Raw genomic sequence first — 19,279 nt, forward strand, 5'->3', positions numbered from 1 at the left:
TAAATGTCTGAGCAACATATGATAAGGTCTTCGGCAATCTATGTATGTCGTGAGAGGCGACTAACGGGACTGTAGTCAGGCTTGTTGTCTTAACTGATGCATGTTATCTTATCCTTAGAATAGCATCTACACAGCTGAAATATGATGACATGTGTCAACCTAGTCAACCTGACCACGTGGTCCCGTTAGTCGCCTGTTACGATTCACGTCGTTTACAGATCACGACAGGAAAGGGATAGTTTTGAATATCCTTGACGATGTGTTCAATTCCAAAACAACCTCTAATTATCAACCGCACTTTCCTAATAGGCTTTCATTGCAATATGAATATGACAGTACAGCATGTTAAACGTCATGCATGTATAACTCATATATGCATGACATCCACCGGTATTTGTCTTGCAATCATAAGTTTTTGAAAGATATGCCTCAAGCATGATAACCCTAGTAAGGAGTAAAAATTTATGCTGTGCACGAATGGGTTCTACTTAGAGTATTGGTCTGAACGAAGTTATGAAAGGGAAAGACTGAGAATGAAGTGCCCTGTCTGGTGAACAGGATTGTTTTGCCAGGAATGTCGGGTTGAGAAGGCTCCATCTTCATCCAATCCTTATGCTGACAGTTGCCAAGAGTCTCTAGCGATTCGGTTATTGCTGATTTTCCGTTTGAGTGACACTCCCAATTTTTGAAGTCACCACACGTTCGGAAGACTCCATCTGTGTTCTTGTCTTTGACGTTGAGCCGCGAACGTTTGAAGGCTACTTGAATAATTGTAAGTAAGATGTGCAGTAAAATCAAAGTAATCAGTTCAAGCACCAGGTATTGGGACTTGACAAGGTTTTGCTCAATAGGTAAAAGCGATCCTTAAGAAGCCTGTAAAAAGCATTTTTCGTCGCATGATTCTATTTCCTATCATTGTCAAGTGTTTGTGAGTCAGTAATCAATGATGCACTTAAACATCTATATCCTACAGGCATACGTGCGTATGGACAAACATGAAGGATGAGCTAATTGTCCTAAAAGGACAAAAGTCACATTTTGAAACTAAATTATTTAGTATACTTTACACAAGAGTATTGTTCCCAAGCTTCAGTTCATATATATTAAACACATACATAGCTCCAGACATTTAAAATCCTTCTTTTTTCAAAACATCATCAATATCCATCAGCTTCAATTGATATGTATTTACAATGAAGTTACCTGCACCATCACATACACACTCTGAGATATTCTTTAATATTCACACACATTCATTATATAGTTCAGTCTCCATCGTGGTGATAGACGCATTCATCTTCTGTAAGTCAACCTGCTACCCTTCATGGCTTTAGTGGTCTTCTACTCTATGTTTTATATATTATAATGTATTTATTGTTCGACTGGTGGCTTATGGACACAACTTTTGTCCAAACAGAACAGCGTAAATGCGTTTGATCTCAGTTTTTCGAGATCCCATGTTCGTTACACAATTTGCTGTGCAGCTATTAACCGACATTGGTCATGTCACCGTGAAACAATTCTTATTACTTTTGGAGAAAATAATGCTTTACGAGACATACGAGAAACATCGATGGGTGATGCTAAATGAAATTTGTGTAGCTCTTTTTGTCACTTTTAGTTGCAATGTTTCGTAAATAACAAATCGCAGCTGATAATTTTGAAGCAAGATTATTTACAAACCACTGATTCATCCTTTGTTCATATCATTTAACAGGACACGCAAACTCATTTTAGGTCACCTTGTGTTATGAACCGGTCCGCTACATTGAGCATCATGAGTTTTAAATCAACCCCAAACTATCCCTTGTGTCAATACGTTCGAAACATGTATAGAGAAAAAAAGTACACAATGCCTTGGTGTATACTTTTTTAAATAATAAAAGTCGTGAGTTAATAGGTAAAATGTTCTAATATATATTTTATATTTAGGATGAAGGTCGTACAAAAAGAGTCCTCGGTAAGTTTATAGGGGATGTCAACAAGTTTTGAGCCTTGCATAGAAAAACACAAAATATTGGTATGAACCACATTTATTTTTCAACATAGTCCCCTTCTGAGTCACGACACTTGTTCCATCTTTTCTGCCAGGCGCTGATGCCATCTCTGTAGAAGGCGCCATTTTAATTTGGTCCTCAAACCAAGCCTCAGTAGCAGCAATAAGCTCATTGTCATCCTGAAATCTACGACCACGCAAGTGTTTCTTGAGATTTGGGAACAGATGGTAATCACTTGGTGCCAGGTCTGGAGAGTAGGGGGGATGCGGCAAGATTTCGTACCCGCATTCCTAGACAGCAGCGGCTGCAACGCGAGAGGTGTATACTGGAGCATTGTCTTGATGTAGAAGAATACCACGTCTGATCTTGACCCGGCGCTTCTCCTTGATTGACTGTCGCACTTGCCTCAACAAGTTAGAGTAATATTCCCCATTCATTGTTCTCCCTTTTGGTAAGTAATCTATGTGGATGACGCCTTTGCTATCCCAGAAGACTGTCGCCATTACCTTCTGCACTGACCTGGAGGCTTTGAACTTTTTGGTCCTGGGAGAAGTGACATGTTTCCATTCCATGGATTCTTGTTTGCTCTCAGGATCATAGTGGTGGATCCAGGTTTCATCACAGGTTACTAGCCTAAAGTGAAAATCTTCTGGATTCTTGTTGTATCTGGTTAGCATGGAGTTGCCTATGGTGACCCTTGTTTGCTTCATTTCATCTGAAAGCATTTTTGGCACCCATCTTGCGCACTCCTTAGACATGACGAGATGTTCATGAAGAATTGTCTCGATGGATCCGTGTGAAATGCCTGTGGTCTCCTCTAACTCATGGAGTGCGATTCGACGATTTTCCAGCACAAGTCTATGCACTCTGTCAATGTTTTCCTGACTAGTGCTTGTTGTTGGGCGACCTGGACGGGGGTCATCTTCAAGATTCTCTCTACCATGCTTAAATTCATTGACCCATCGTTTGATGGTAGCAGATGAAGGGGAAGACTTCCCATAAACTGCTGAAAGCCTTTCTTCAGTGTTCTTCACCGAGGTTCCTTCAAGACCTAAAAACTTAATTACTGCTCCAAACTCAATTTCATTCATTTTCACTGCGTGAGGGGGGTCTCCTTCTGTCAATGTTAGCTGTTGAATAACTTCTGAGAGTAGGATACCAAAACGTATATATCACATCAGCTACACCCCAAGGGTCAATATCGTACCATAGGCTGTGACACCTGGGTATGAAAATGCTTAAGGCTCAAAACTTATTGACATCCCCTCGTACATGCTATAACAATCACAGGTTGCTACCTCGTAAACACAGCAAAGGTAAGTCACTTGTACATAAAACCTGAAAAGAGGGTTAGTCGGTTTCTTGTCTGACTTCGCAATCAGCAACATTCGAGCTATATGGCATAAATTGTATAAAACCGGACCTGGACCACGTGGTACGATGACATGTGTGAAAAAGTCAGATAGCCGACCACCTGATCCCATGAGTCGTCTCTAAAGATAAGCATGAGTTACTGTAGATCTATTTTAACCCGTCAAGAAAGGGAACTGGGTATCGAGCATTACATTTGTCATGACGCGTCCCATTTGACATAACTTCTACAAAGTCATTCAACAGAGCGGGATACTACACAGGCAAACTCCGATTTAATAGTGTTGCAATCAGTGGACATAACACTGAATTAAACTTTTTACATACCACTACACGAACTGTCGATAATGCACGACTTACACACAGTCTCACAGTAGGACACACTTCCCACACAAATGAATACTCAGGAGGATGCCATAAAGTGTATACAAAAAGTCGGTTCAAAGGATAGTCCTGACCGAAGGAACAAAATGGGGTTCTATTATTTCCGTTCGATTTCTGACATGAAAACTCGGAGGAACATTAACCACGGAAAAGCGGGAAGAGGATTTCCAATATCCTGTTGCAACAAACAGGTGTACGTCGTTTTCGGAATCGTAAGCACTTTGGGGGACTAGTAATACACTTCTTCCTTGCATCACCATATTAGTTCGCATGCTTGATATACTTCAAGCATGCTTCATTGGAAACACATGCAAGATTTCCGCAACTAGGTGTCCAATTACGCCCGCAGCAATGTATTAGGTGCCACGGTAATGATTTGATCAATATGTTCCCCATTGTTAAATTGGCATCATTCTAGTGATATACGCGTCTACATTTGACAAGATTGTCTCGAAAGCACCTCACGCTTTGGCGCCTTCTCATCGCTGAAACTGGTCACTGCTTGGACGAGAAAGAGTAGCGATGTTGTCCCCATGGTACACAAGTACTGCTCAACAACAGAGTGGGCAAAATGACAATTAAGTTAGACCATTCATCTTACCAGTCACTGTTTTTCTTAAACATGCTTTTTATAGAATTTATGAATTAATATTTTTATTGAAACCATTTATTTAAATAAGTGAGGATGAGAACCTCATACTGCCACATGTATTAAATAGTGCAACCAAATTTATCCATAAAACATTAGACGAAAGGTACATCCCTGAAATTGTTCAAGTTATCTGGCAATCATACGTGTAATCGTGAATCTGTATTACGTTATTCCTTCAGCAGATCTGTTTATGTGAAACTACTTTTGCATCATTAACTTAAAATTAAGATGATTTTCTCTAATGTTCTTGTTTGAAAACATATTGCATTGCTTCGTGTCATTTTTATAGTTCTTTTTGTACGTTTTATAGTGAATGATAGACAGCCACTTGCGTGTCAGCATGTAATAAAACTGACCAAATTAGAGTTAAATACATTATTCTTTGTCTTAAATGGTTATTTCCTTCAAGAGAGCAAAATGTCTCATTTCGATATAGAATCAAGCTCGTCGTGAGTGAAACAAGGACTTAGATGTACCTCGTAGTTTAGAGTGCAAAAGTGTCTACCTTATGAACAAAAGTATTCTCAATATTTCTTATGTTCAGTCGCCAAGTTCCTGTAATTCCATGTCCAATAATTACAACAATGATATTACAACAAAACAATATAAGACTACGTATTGAGTTCTAAATGGGTTGTAAAGCATAATATAGTGCGTGTCTGATGATGGATATATTTTGATCAGGACCATTGCTGTTTCGTGGTCTAATTTAGCACTTCGTGCCACAACCAGCAATGGATACATCAACAATTGATCCAGTATAGATACCAATCATTGGTATTCGACTATCCATGTTTCAGTTACAACTATATGAGCCAATTGTAAATACTTCCAACATAGTGGCCCCAGTACTCTAGTGTAGTGAGTGAGTGATGTGGCTTTCAAATCAGCTTCGAGCAATAATCGAGCAATATCACGTCAAGGGAGGCAATGTGTGAGATTAAAACAGTGGATCAATGTGGGAATGGAGCCCAGGTCATCACCATGATGAACGGACGTCTAAACTACTGGTCTACACCATTACAGAATCTTAGCATTTAGCAATATTCGAGTAAGTCCGAGGACGCCAGGTATGGGATTCAAACACTGAATGAGCGGACGTCTTAACTATTAGTATACACCATCCTGTAAATTATTGGAAGCACATGTGAGTGGATATCGAGGTCAGTTTTCTTTCATAAACCTCAGCCATGAAAGTACAGGAATTAGGTTTCCCCCGAAAGGATGTTCTTAGTCTCCCAAATGTAGTAATTGCTGCACTGATCATTCTACAAGTCTAAACTGTCTTTAAACGATCGATCTGTTCAGTCTCCAAAACCCAGCATTGCCCAAAAAGTCATTTGCCTCGTCAAAACATGAACAGTAACATCCAAGACGCACCGGCACGTGGAACAAACTTCAGATCGTTTGACCTTTCATTCCTTTAAAAATACAGTCGATAGTGGAAAAACCTCCTCCGTGTGTTACAAAATGTCCTTTCACTACAAATGAAAGACAAAAGTGATTCTCCGAAGGATACACAGTCAGGTGAATTTGTCTCATTCGGGACATTTCGTTAGCCTGATCTTGTTAACTACAATCGATTGGTATAGGTTAAAAAAACAACCGAGAATGTTGCTTTCTTGGTCAAGCGGGCGACACTTGAGAGGATTTATGATTTGAATCAAATATTGTGCCAAAGTGATGATATGAAATAGACGTTCCGACAATGCCGACCTTTATGACAGGCCTCAATGCCTCTGTGATATTTAATACAAGTACTCCATACAAAATGCAGTGTATGTTAGAGCTGTCATGGTGACTATCTAATGGTGACGTTATCAGTCTTACATATTTAGTTATGCATAGGAATCCAAGACATATTTGATAATTTACACAAACACACAAAATGTCTTACAATTCAGTTTTCCAGTCGCAATGACTCAAGTCTAGCAATGTACGCAATGTGTTTCAGCTCAATAAGACATATTGATAAGTTGGTGGCCGGATATCTTTTCTAAAATTATCCAGAAGAATCGAAGCACAGTTATGAAAATGAATTTTTCATCGCATAATCTTTCCGAAAATACACAATGGCAAGTTATTGGTGTGTCCTATTGCGAAATCGGTGGTAATTTGAACGTCAACCACATTGTTATTTGACTGGTGTCGAAGAACATGACCACTTGTGCAGTAAAGGCTCGCCTTAAACTTAGAAGATCTAGGATTGATTGATTGAGTTTAGTTTTACGTCGCACTTAGCAACATTCCAGCTATATGGCGACGGTCTGTAAATAATCGAGTCTGGACCAGACAATCCAGTGATCAACAACATGAGCATCGATCTGCGCAATAGGGAACCGATGACATGTGTCAACCAAGTCAGCTAGTCTGACCACCCGATCCCGTTAGTCGCCTCTTACGACAAGCATAGTCACCTTTTATGGCAAGCATGGGTTGCTGAAGGCCTATTCTACCCCGGGACCTTCACGGGTTAGAAGATCTAGGAATAGAAATCACAGTGATGACTACATCTTAATGCGTCTTTCAAGACGTAATTCCATGACCAATGCTGAAGATCTACACAGATACTAGTCAGAAGGAGATTGGGCGTCGTCTGACCAGACATCTCTCTTTCACAGAAAAGCACAAGCCGGAATGTTTGGATTGGTGCAGGATTCGAGGAAGTCACAACTTGAGGCCATGTCGTGGCATTAATTGGTCTAATGGGAATCGCTCTGTTGTTCACGTTAGGGACGGATGTTCTCGTGTGTGGACATGTTGTAAAGGGACATGTCAGGAGATGAACACTTTGGTAGTGGCTCAGAGTTACAGGGTTACAGTACGTATGTGACAGCAAGCTGGACCACATGGCAGTACGTGGTTAACTCAGCGGGCAACACTATCAACAGGAAGAAACAAAACGAAACGTAATTTCCAGTATGATAAAAACTAGCACTGCCACAGATGGCAGTGAATGTGATTAATTGTTGAAGGCAAATATACCATTTTGTTAAAGCGTGTTTTTCACGTACAGCTGACTAGACATGTAATTTGACCAAATTATCACACTAACTACTGCTAACAATCACATAAATATATTGAATATTTACTAATCAGAAGTTCCTGAAGCTAAAGATCACCAATTATTTCACAACGCAATAGCTACTAGCGATCAGTCGTGTTATAAGAGATGTTGACCACGAAGGAAATCAAAGATGGAAAGACACTTTTTTATTTACCACAAGAGTCCGTCGTTTAGGGGGAGTCAATGTCGTTCCGTCACTCCAAAAGTCAATTACTGAATTTTACCTTGGTTCCTTACCAATGTACGACTCTTTATAACTTTTCATGATTCATAATAAAGCAATCAAAGACGCCCACTTACTGAAAATATAAAAAAAAAGATAAAGTGTTTACTTCAAACACTTGTATTTTTATCGAGAGATGTCTTTTTTACATCCTGCCAATCCTCAGTTATAAATGTTTATGCAATTTCCATTTACATTTTTCCTAACACTGCAAAAGTGCCAGTGTGGCTATGGATGCTCCAGCGTTGACAGCAGGTTTCGCAATGAACTTCTTGATGCACTGCTAAAGTCCATTGCAAGGTATAGTGACAGACGTGCAAGAAAGAGTGAGCATTCATTCCGGTATGGGATCGATCACGTTGTACAAGTATTTTCACTGCTGTTGATAATTGTCTTCCATAAAACGTTAACGGGACAGCAATGATGTTCGTGTTAACAGTAAGACAGCATATAAAACCACACATCTTCGCCTGTGTATGGTCCAAAGGAATTATCCTTCATAATAAATGGTTATGCAGTTCTTTTGGAATAGTTTAATCGATAGTTAATAATGTTCTGTTGTTTATGAATGCCGACAAATCAGTTTTGCTGTCCATGAGAAGCTTCACTGTCAGTCTGCAATGATATTAAATAATTGTCCCCAGATATCGAGTGGTAACTTCACTCTAGAGCTGCAGAAAGTGATACCAGATACCGCCGTTACGTCTTCACACTGAAGAGGAACGTGGAATCAGAAAAATATCTGATTCTAACTCTGCTAAAGATCTCTCCGCTTAGTAAGGTATTGTATGTCCCCATAGTTCCTATTGTGGTGATCTACCTTCGGTTGTTGGCGATCTATAGCCTGTTTGTATATTGTATTGTCCACATGATGATGTTAGTTTTAACTTTCCTTGCTAGTGTTAATAATTCTGATTTTCTGTTTGTTTTAATGTCCATCGTCGACAGGGTTTTATAGTAGACATATATTTCTTTTCAGTATTAAATGTGGCTGAGGTATTGCCGATGTGACGATAGATATTAAATCACTCAGTCACTCACTCAGTCACTCACTCACCCACTCTCCGCTTTGTCGACAGAAAGGTACTCTAGATATCTTCAATCTGATGTTGTGTAAGGTAATATTGTATACCTCCAATCTAGAGCTGCAGAGGGGAGGTATCCAGCATCTTCCCAAAGAAGTGATATTAGATTATGTGTCTGAGACTGGATAGTACTCGCAGTATCATGCACACGGAATGCTGTGATGCATGCCATCATATCTGAATAGGGTGGGTCGATGCTCATGGTGCTAATTGTGATCGAACATATATAGATCACTGTCATATATACAGTTGGGATATTACTACTTGGGGCATAAAGCAATAAGCAAACAGTCTAACATGTGACGTTGTTTTGGGGCATAAATTAAACAACTTATTTTAATGATTCAGGTGTGTAAAGTGTTTGATATAGTCGAAATTCGTGCAGTGGACTCGCCTTTAGCAGATATCTCTCATGGTTATAGAAATGGCATTGCCTCTTGCATTTGTACTCGACGGATGTGTTAACTCAATAATGCCCAAAATATTTTAGGGTGTATTTGTTATGATATCATCAATGACGTTATAAATGAACATAACGTTTTTAAACATAACATTAATTTAGTCTTATTGTTATATATTATGATGTTATTTGGCAGGTAGAATTGCACTGCCCGATTAATGGGACAGTTGGTACGAAATACAAAACACACCATGAATAAATCTAGATGAGAAGAAAAACAGTTATTGAAGTCAACTGACCGTTGAGCGTAAACGACTTGTGATCATTAACTGGGATAAAACTAGATAAGAAGAAAAACAGTTATTGAAGTCAACTGACCGTTGAGGGTAAACGAATAGTGATCATTAATTGGAATTACCACTGAACTAAGCAGACGAGCAAGAGCCATATTCTGGTATCATGTGAAAGTTCTTTTCAACTGTATCTTGACAAGGCTTTGCTACTTTCTCTGGAACTGTACAAAACGTCTATCATGGACACCTGCTCATCGTTTGGTGCAGCCACGCACGGTTTCCATTCCTCACGATGCACAACTTACATGTTGATGGCCAACTCTGAACTAAGTGATCAACTCGATCATATCTGAGCTCTGGGGGACCTTGTGTAATCTAGGGGACAAACTGACAAGAGATGTAGTACTTGGACTACCGGAGCTAGCAAGTGAAGATGAACTTGAGCTCGTGAAGATACACCTGACTTCCTTTGAGGTCCCTTATCTTCTATGGTCGGTCCCTCGTACTTACACCTGTGGTAAAACAGGGTGTTTCAGCTTCTGCGATTCGTCAGGACTTGGGTATGCTTATGAGAGTTGCAGCTCGTATATGTTCCCGTTGCGGTAGTGAGTACTTCGGATGTATCCTACTTCAGGCATACCATCAGTTCGTCTGTTGTTAAACGCTGCACATTTTAGCTATCAAGTTGCGCTTATACTAGGAGCGCTCTGGTATTTGACCAGATCTTGTTTTGGGGGAGGTTGTCAAGCACCTTTTTGTTTTACCGTGGTGCATCACTATTATTGCAGAATCTAGTCGAGCTGGCAGTAGTTGAGACACAGTTGATAATCATCATGTGAGATTGGCCCACTTGTAGCAGTGATATGTTTAGTGCAAAATATAGTCGAATTGGCATCAGTTGTATTATTTGTGAGACATTGTGGCAGATTGTTGAATTGTCAGTGAGTTATATTTACTGCAGAACGTAATCAAGTTGAATCGGATGTGAGAATTGTACACTGACTTGTTACACTGTGTACTTTTCGTTCCCCTCGAAATGTACTTCAGAACTTCAAACCATGCGTCCAAAATGGTGAAATATTATTGTGTCAAATAAGTGCATTTATTTATATTATGTTATCAGAATTAGTATGTAAGTGTTCTTTGTTAAAACTATATTGTTTTCAATTGTCCTTCAAGTCCATTGACGGTCGGACTCATCCTATTACACACCTATAGGATAACGCCGTATTTAAGTGCATGAGTTATAAATCAGCCTAAAGCTGTCCCGTGTGTCCCTATGTTCGAAATATGTTCGAAGAAAAAGTCTACAAAAGCCATGTGTATGTATACTTCTGGAGAAAAGGGTCGTGTGTTAGAAGGTAAAAAGTTCTAATACATATTTTACGTTTAGGACAAAGGTCTTACTTTGAGAAGACATTTCTAAGACGACACCCCAGAAATAACGTCAAAGACGGGTTGGCTGGTTTCATAACTGTCGTTCACGGTCATATTCCAGGTATATGGCGCCCAGTTGTTAATACTCAAGTCTGGGGCTAAATCCAGTGGTCAAAGCCATGGGCATCGATCTATGCAGCTGGGATACGATGGCATGTTACAACCGAGTCAGTGTGCCTGACCACCCGAACCCGTTAGTCGCCTCTGGCGACAAGCAGGGGTCATTGAAGAACAATTCTAAGTCGCCAAGAAACTTTGACTTGGACATTATTTTGTAACTGAGACGTCCCATTTGAAATTTTCAAGAACGATCATAACCTTTATAAAATCATTCAACAGTTTAGAATACTACACATGCAAACTCCGTTGTTCGACGCACAATCTCTGACTTGCAGTGCCACACACTCCGCACACATGAATACTCAGTACGGGGATGCCATAAAGTGTATAGAAAAGGTCGGTTCGCATGATCCTGAGCGAAGGAACAAAATGGGGTTTTATTATTCCCATTCCATTTCTGACATGAAACATCGGAGGAACATTGGACACGGAAGAGGGGTCAGAGGATTTCCAATATCCTGTTGCAACAAACAGGTGTAAGTTGTTTCAGGAATCGTAAGCACTTTGCGGCGCTAGTAATACACTTCTCCCTTGCATCACCATATTAGTTCGCATGCTTGATATACTTCAAGCATGCGTCATTGGAGAAACATGCAAGATTTCCGCAACTAGGTGTCCAGTTACGCCCGCAGCAGTGTATTGGGTGCCACAATAATGATTTGATCAATATGTTCCCCACTGGTAAATTGGCATCATTCTAGTGATATACGCGTCTACATTTGACACGATAGTCTCGAGAACATGTCACGCCTTGGCACCTCACCGTCAAGGAAAATAATCATTACTTGGACAAGAAAGAGTTGCGGTTTTGTACTCCCCAATTGGCCATGACAGAATTAGTTGACATAAGGAGAAATAAATTTAGGTCATTTATCTTAACAGTCACTGTCTGTTCAAGCATGCGTTTAGTTTAGAATTTATTCATTCTGATATTATTTATTGAAAACATTTGCTGACAGGATTGTGGCTGAAGATTTTAAAAATAATTCAAGCCGATACATATATGTTAGTCAATGAATGAATATTGTCAGAACAAATATTAGACACATATGTTGTCTGATGGATCTAAAGAAGCAAAATAAATAGGTGTGTACTGTAATGTTGAGAAAGTGGCTAAAGGTAAGAAATATTGTTGTTGGTGTTCTCACAAATACGATGCCTTTTGTCATAATTGGGCATTGTGTATTCATAGCTTTCGGTCGTAGGAGCCGCGCCAATTAACGTATACAACGTAAGGATAAAGACTATAAGCTGTGGGGCCTCGTTGGCTGAGGTTGTTGACTTTGCGCGCGGGTGACTACGTGCCTCACTCTCAGATGTGACCCCGGACGGGTCTGTATCCCTCCAAACTGAACTTTGTACTTTACCTAGGAAGTGTAATTTGAACATTACGTTTTGTGTAACTGCGTGAAGTCGTTTCAACACCCGAAGCAAGACAATAATTATCTGCAATGACTGTAAATGTTATGACTGAAAACATTGTTAAAGTTTCCCTTTTACGTCTGTTTTCTGGGGTAAAAGGGTCCAAAATACTGCATTCTCGGAATATGGAATCTTCTGGTTCACTAGACGCTAATGAATACATCTTATTATTGTCAATAACCTAAGCCCATAAGCTACACTTTATGTATTTTAATTACCGTCCATCAGCAAATTGGCAGACATTTTTAACACACTATATTTAGTGAGTGGGTGAGCGAGTTTGGGGTTTACTCCGCTGTCAGCAAAATCCCAGCACATCACAGTGAGGAACAGCAGAAATGGACGCCATGCATCGTACCCATGTGGGGAATCTAACTGCGTCCTCGGTGTGACGAGCGAATGCTTTAACCACTAGACAGCCCCGTCTTCCGAATACACCATATGAATTTCTTCCTTTGGACCATATAGAGAAACCGCAGACCTAATACACCAATTTCAAACACACAGGATACGGATTTCCAACCTACACTACATAACTTACATGAATAAACTTGTCTTCAAAAGTTTGAAGAATTCAATGCAATTTTCCAGATTCCAAACCAGCTGCTGCCAGTCAGGATTTTCTTATAAAAGTCACCTTACCATATTGATGAAAGCTGTCTAATCGAATGTACTCCCGTGAAACATATATCATTGTACATACAGACAGCAGCTGGACATAAAGAAAGTCGGTATCGGCCGGCCATATTGTGATGAAAGCTATTTATCAAATTCCGTGTGATTTAGTTTTAATTACAAAGAATAAATCGAAACCCTTGGGAATTATGGAAGACATCGCCAAGGCAACACATTCTGGTGTCCGATTTTCAAAGACGCTTCCATAGATGCGGTACTGTTTATGTGCAATTCACTTGAAAGCTTTCGCCTTTGGGAACGACTCATTCTTACAAGCCGCCATTGACAGGTTACTTATTGGGTGTTACAACAGCGACCAACATTCCAACACACAGAGCAAGGTGTCTAAGCCTTGGAAGAATTGACTGAGTTATGAAAGTCGTTTCTAATGCAGTTTAATATGAAAATGTACGGTTATTGAGTTCTTTGTATTGTATGTTTAAATATGTATTTGTAACACTTGGCGTTTCCTCAGCAGCTAAAATGTTTGTCAAATTAAAAGTGTATGTCATCGTCGTCGTTTGTTTCTTTGTTGTTTTTCGCCGCATAGCTTTTCAGCTATGTGACAGCGGTCAGAAAATAGTGTGTGTCTAGTCTGTACCAGAATATCCTGTGATTAACATCATGTGCACCCGTCATGCAACAATCACGTATACGTACCCGACGCAATCCCGTTGCTGAAAACCAAGTCTAACAGGTGCCCTAAATGTGTAGATCGATACTCGTGACGTCGGTCACTACGGGACGTTGGGATAGCCTGACGGTCAAAAAAACATGCGTTCGTCATTTTGGTTTAAAATACGCATCCTCGGTGATTGAAAGTGGTGTGTTAGGTCTGCTGTGATTCTGTTTCTACATATGTTCCACAGGAAGAATTTCATATAGTGTGTTCGGGCGATGAGGTAGCCTAATAGTTAGAGCGTTCGCGCGTCAGGGAGAGGACCCGGGTTCGATTCCTAACAACGGTGCAATGTGTGAAGCCCATTCCGGGGTTCCCTGTCGTAACATTGCTGGAATATTGCTAAATGCGGCGTAAATCCATATTCACTCTATCACTGGACTGTCTGGACCAGACTCGTTTATTTACAGACCACTTTAGTATTTTGCGGAAATACTGCGAATAAACAAACTAAGTATCGCTAAAGTAATCCGAAAGTAGCCATGGTCCGTGAGCAATTATTCATCACTAAATCCCATTGCATTTACCCACGTGTTATCCAGATCTTTCGTCATATGTTCATTACCACAGAGGACAGTCTTCCACAACTACAACTGGAAGGTTATGTCCAGTGTGAGGTGGCAGGTGGTGGCCATTATTAGCGTCATTATCGAATACGACATCGTCCCTCCATCGATAACGACCCCAACCTCATCATTCAACATACAAACAATCTGAGTGTCAAATGATTGGCGCCATTAGTGAAGATGTGTGCTCGGAATATGGTTCTTTGAGAAACTAAACAAAAGGGGTTGGGGAATGTATTATAGAAAGACGTTATTCCTAACATTAGAATCAGACAAATGGGCGGTGGGGTACTCTAGTGTTTAAAGCGTTCGCTTGTCACGCCGAAGACACGGGTTCGATTCTCCATTTGAGTACATGTGTGAAGCCCTTTCTTCTGGTGTTCCCCGCCGTAATATTGCTGAAATATTGCTAAAAACGGTATAAAAAAATCCACTCACTCGAATCAGACAAATACGTTTTTAAAATACAAATTTTGGCTGTAAAGATTGTCTCAATCACCAGTTGCTGAAGGGATGGTACAAATCCGGCTAGGGTCCATGCAGGTACTGCATGCATGTCCCCATGGTCCCTAGTATAGTGATGTACATTTAGTTGTTGGTGATGTATTGTTTTGTTCATAAAATGTATTTAAGTTTACGTTACATACGATTGCTGGTCAAAACGTTCTCAGCCTATATAACTTCTAGACTGGTGATACTAACTAATCTTACTAGTGTTGTAGGACAGTGCTCTTCAACAGCATTTCCAGTTATTTTACTCAAATAGATCAACTAGTTCGAAAGCAACAGGCCATTGAAGCATACTGGGGCATACTAGCACTAGTACTAGTATTAATTCTTTATCTGTGATAGTCTAGTTATTTTACTGTCCTTAGTATCTAATTGCATTTATTATCAGTTTGCCAAAAGTCACGATATATTGCCAAAGTGAATTTAGGATTTCACCCACTCACTCATCTTTATTGTCTAAATTGTTTTTGTTACGACATGGAATAGATATTGCTGACGTAACGTTAAATATTGGAGATATTGCTGATGTGTCGTTAAATATTTGATACATTGCTGATGTGTTTTTAAATATTAACTCTCCCACTGAAATACAGATCTACACAAGACATGCCATGATTATCATATTATTATGATATGCCTGGAATATGGCATTAAATACTCAAACAAACTGATGAAAATATTTTTTTGGCAATGCGAAAAAAAAATCTCTATTGCGTTGATATTGGGACAACGTCTGTTTACATCTGATTCCAACAAGACTGACCGAGTTTGGGGCAGAGATTAAAACAGGTCGGTGACTTTATTAGTTTTGTAGACATCGTGAATGTTAAAAATAACTTATCCCAACAACGAGGGTACAGATTGGTCAAACAGAAGATTTCCTGCAAAAAAAATCAACGGCCCTCAAAGAGTCCAATATGACCTCTTTGTGACCCACGATTAACCACAAAGCAGGTAGCTGTTTACTTTTGATCTTCCTGTGGATTAAACACTCTCGACCCCTCTCAACTTCCCCACCAAATGGACGGGGACCTGATAAATCATCCACTCGAAACTCAGGCTGGAATCACTGATCGAATCTTTCCTAATTACAATGTAAATAAACGGTGGAGATCAAACGCCCTGAAAAGATCCTTAATTCGTGACAATTCGGAAATCATCTAGCAATTCAATTATTTCAATTTACCCATGTGTATTCTCCCCTACATTTGTCTGCATCGTTCCGCCGAGGGGGATGATGGCGTTCTTTGGAGGGTGGTTGAACACTTCGCCGGCTAATTTACTTTGGGTGGCAGTAAGCTCATTACCATTGGTTACCCTCAGGGCGAGGAAGCTGCTTGTAAATGTTTATGTTCCTCCAAAGGATTTCAGCATCGTTATTCAGAGAAAGTGGATTAAAATCCGCTATTCAAGGACAACGTTGACAAGGGAGTGTTATGTTTGGGGTAATGATGACAACACGCTATTTTCATCAAATAGATTGTCTTTAAGTGTTCAATTCCTGGCGCCGCAAGCGGATTTTGATCTTCTTCCAGAGGTGATTTCCAGACTTTTGAAGTGATATTGGAAACTTTAATCACTTTTTTAACTGTCACTGTAACTTCTGACAGCAATGTTTTCAGTCGGATGGTGATTTCCAAGTATTTCATGAATATAAAAATTCAAAGAATTTCTCATAAGAAATTCAAAGGAATTAGTTCGCAGAAAGTGATGCCCACTTATCCGGTTGTGCAGTCAGAATATCGGGGTGAAAGCCCATCACAACATTTTAAGACAAGGAATGGTAAACACGTTAGAGTGCAGTCTAATCAACTGAAGAAAAGATAACACCAATATCTTAGATTACCATTTTTAAAACCGAAAGCAGCACGTCTGGGTCAGATGGAACTCTATTATAGACTTTCCGTCTTCCTTGTTTCTCAAAGGCACGTGGTTCTAAGTTGGTCATGCGAATGTCACGCAATTGTCACGTAAGAAATTGTCTGTCTCTCAACTTTGATATTTGCCCCGATTACATCGTCTGATCTCATTACGTGGGTAGTGGTGTGACAAGCTGACTGATAACATGAGATGGGCCGAGGTCTTGGTTGTCACACGCCCGAGACATCTTCACGCCGATCCAGTCAAATCTAATACCGTCCGTGCTCCTTGCAGGCCGAGTCTTCAACGATATCACTGCTTTTTTGTTAAAGGTACATTGTCAAAAGTAAGTTTGGTATTGGTTTCTCAGCGTTAATAGGTGTAAAGATAGGTTTTGTGGATGGAATAATCGGCTTATTTTGTAATTTCTTTTGCTGAATTGGCATTTGTTTCTTATCAGGATGCCGTGAGTGTTTGAGGAAATGCCGTTGAAGGATCACAGTGTTTGGGCATGGATGAACATTGTGTTTTCTGGTCTACTCAATGGTACAAGTGAAAACGGTACACACATAAGTTTATTGGGATTTTGTGTTATCCTTTTTTGTTCTTCTTTTAACGTCGGTCTCTACATCGATCGTGGACTAGACAACCCAATCAGTGACATCATGAACATTGTGATACGTAGTTTTTCAGGCAAACAAATTTCACAATTAGTGAGGGAGTGAATTTAGTTTTGCGCCCCTTTAGCAATTTTCTAGCAATATCACGGCGGGGGACACCAGAAATAGACTTCACACATTGTACCCACATGGGGAATCGAGCTCGGGTTTTCGGCATGACGTGGGAACCACTTTAACCACTAGACTACCCCACCGCCCCCATTTCACAATTATAACATGTGTCCATTATCCAACAGTCTCCCAAAGTCAGTGATAATTTTGATACAGAATCTATTTGTTTGGACTTTGGAATAATATTGTAGAAAATGAATACCCTGTTTTCTGTGCCTGTAAAAATTATTTTCTTCTCCGAAATACATATTTCGTGTCCATCAAACAATATTGTAAAACTAGATTAACATTACAGCGAAACTAAATACACCTGGCCTGGTGTAAATATACCACGTTTAACATTTGCGAAAACAAATATTTAACCCGAAATACATATTTATCGTCAATCAAAAACTATTGTAGAGCTAAATTAACATTGCAACAAATATTAAACACATCTGATGTAAATATACTGTGTTCAACATTTGCGAAAATATATTCAGCTTACGATCTTCTTAATATCATTGTGGCCACGTGATAACGACTGTATACCTTACAGTACAAATGTGCTATGGGCAGTATGTCCTGAACAGAAGAATACACTTGACTTGATGCCAGGTGTTAGCCAGAGGGTGATCGTATCCTGTCCTCCGACCAAATCACATACAAAGGCAGGTACATTCTACACATAAAAACACACTGGAATATGTAATACAAGTAAAAAAATCATTTGTCATTGAAGCATCAAAATTCAACATGCCCTCCTCTTATGCTATAAATGTTTCAAGGGTAATATACCGAAATATGTTTTCTCGAAATATACATGGAGAAGTGAATCTTTAGTACGGGGAAATTATTTTATATCTTGTATGCCTTTTCAAATTCAATAATTTGCTATTTGCCAGGAGTGAAGACAAGCATTAGGGCCACACAAATCAGTGATTGATATTTTGAGCAAGAGCTACTCTGTCTGGGTCGGTGACACGCCATCAACCTCGATCCATAATTACGCCTCGCACGACAAAATCATTTTCACCAGTTTAGAAGCTGGTTTCCTAATTACATTTTCCCTTTTAGTCGAGTCATTTTACCTCCACTATAGTCTAGGGGAAAGTACTGCCCATCAGATGGTTTGGGCCACAGTCACGTTACATCAAAAGAAAATGTTACTTGTTGTTTCTATGCCTGGGGTACCGTATACTCCGGCACGATGTCGCCATTGATTAGACCGGACTGGGGTAACCAATCACACACATGAAGCGTGCAAAAACTGTTTCCCCTTACCTCAGCCCTTTTAATCGTAATGTTTAAAACACCTGGTAATTCCACGGTACCGCTCTCTTTCTAGTTGATGTTGGAGAATACGAAAAGCCAAACAGTGGAACGGATTCCACAAAACAAAACACTCCCAATGGCCATTCTTCATTATCCGGCCTCCCGTTTGAAAGAGTAATTAAACTTCCGGGTTGCCCTAATTTGGAACCAATTTGCAAAGTTGAAGTAAACAAGGCAAGCTCAAGAGTTACAAGATTGCTTTGTATCAAATCAAGGGCTAAGTTAATTTGTGCTGGTTCCAGAAGAGGACTGAATCTGTCTGTGCGCCTAACATGTGTCACCACAGATTTCACAACCATATAATGACCTTGGTCGACCTACAACTAATGTTGGACTTTCTAGACTACAGAGTGCCTAAACAATGTCCATTATTCAGCTGCATAGTACTGGATGAGCCAGTAGAAATTCATGCATATAAACTGAGGAACACAGT

The sequence above is a fragment of the Haliotis asinina genome, chromosome 2 (assembly GCF_037392515.1).
Source record: "Haliotis asinina isolate JCU_RB_2024 chromosome 2, JCU_Hal_asi_v2, whole genome shotgun sequence".
In the NCBI taxonomy this organism is placed as follows: domain Eukaryota; kingdom Metazoa; phylum Mollusca; class Gastropoda; order Lepetellida; family Haliotidae; genus Haliotis; species Haliotis asinina.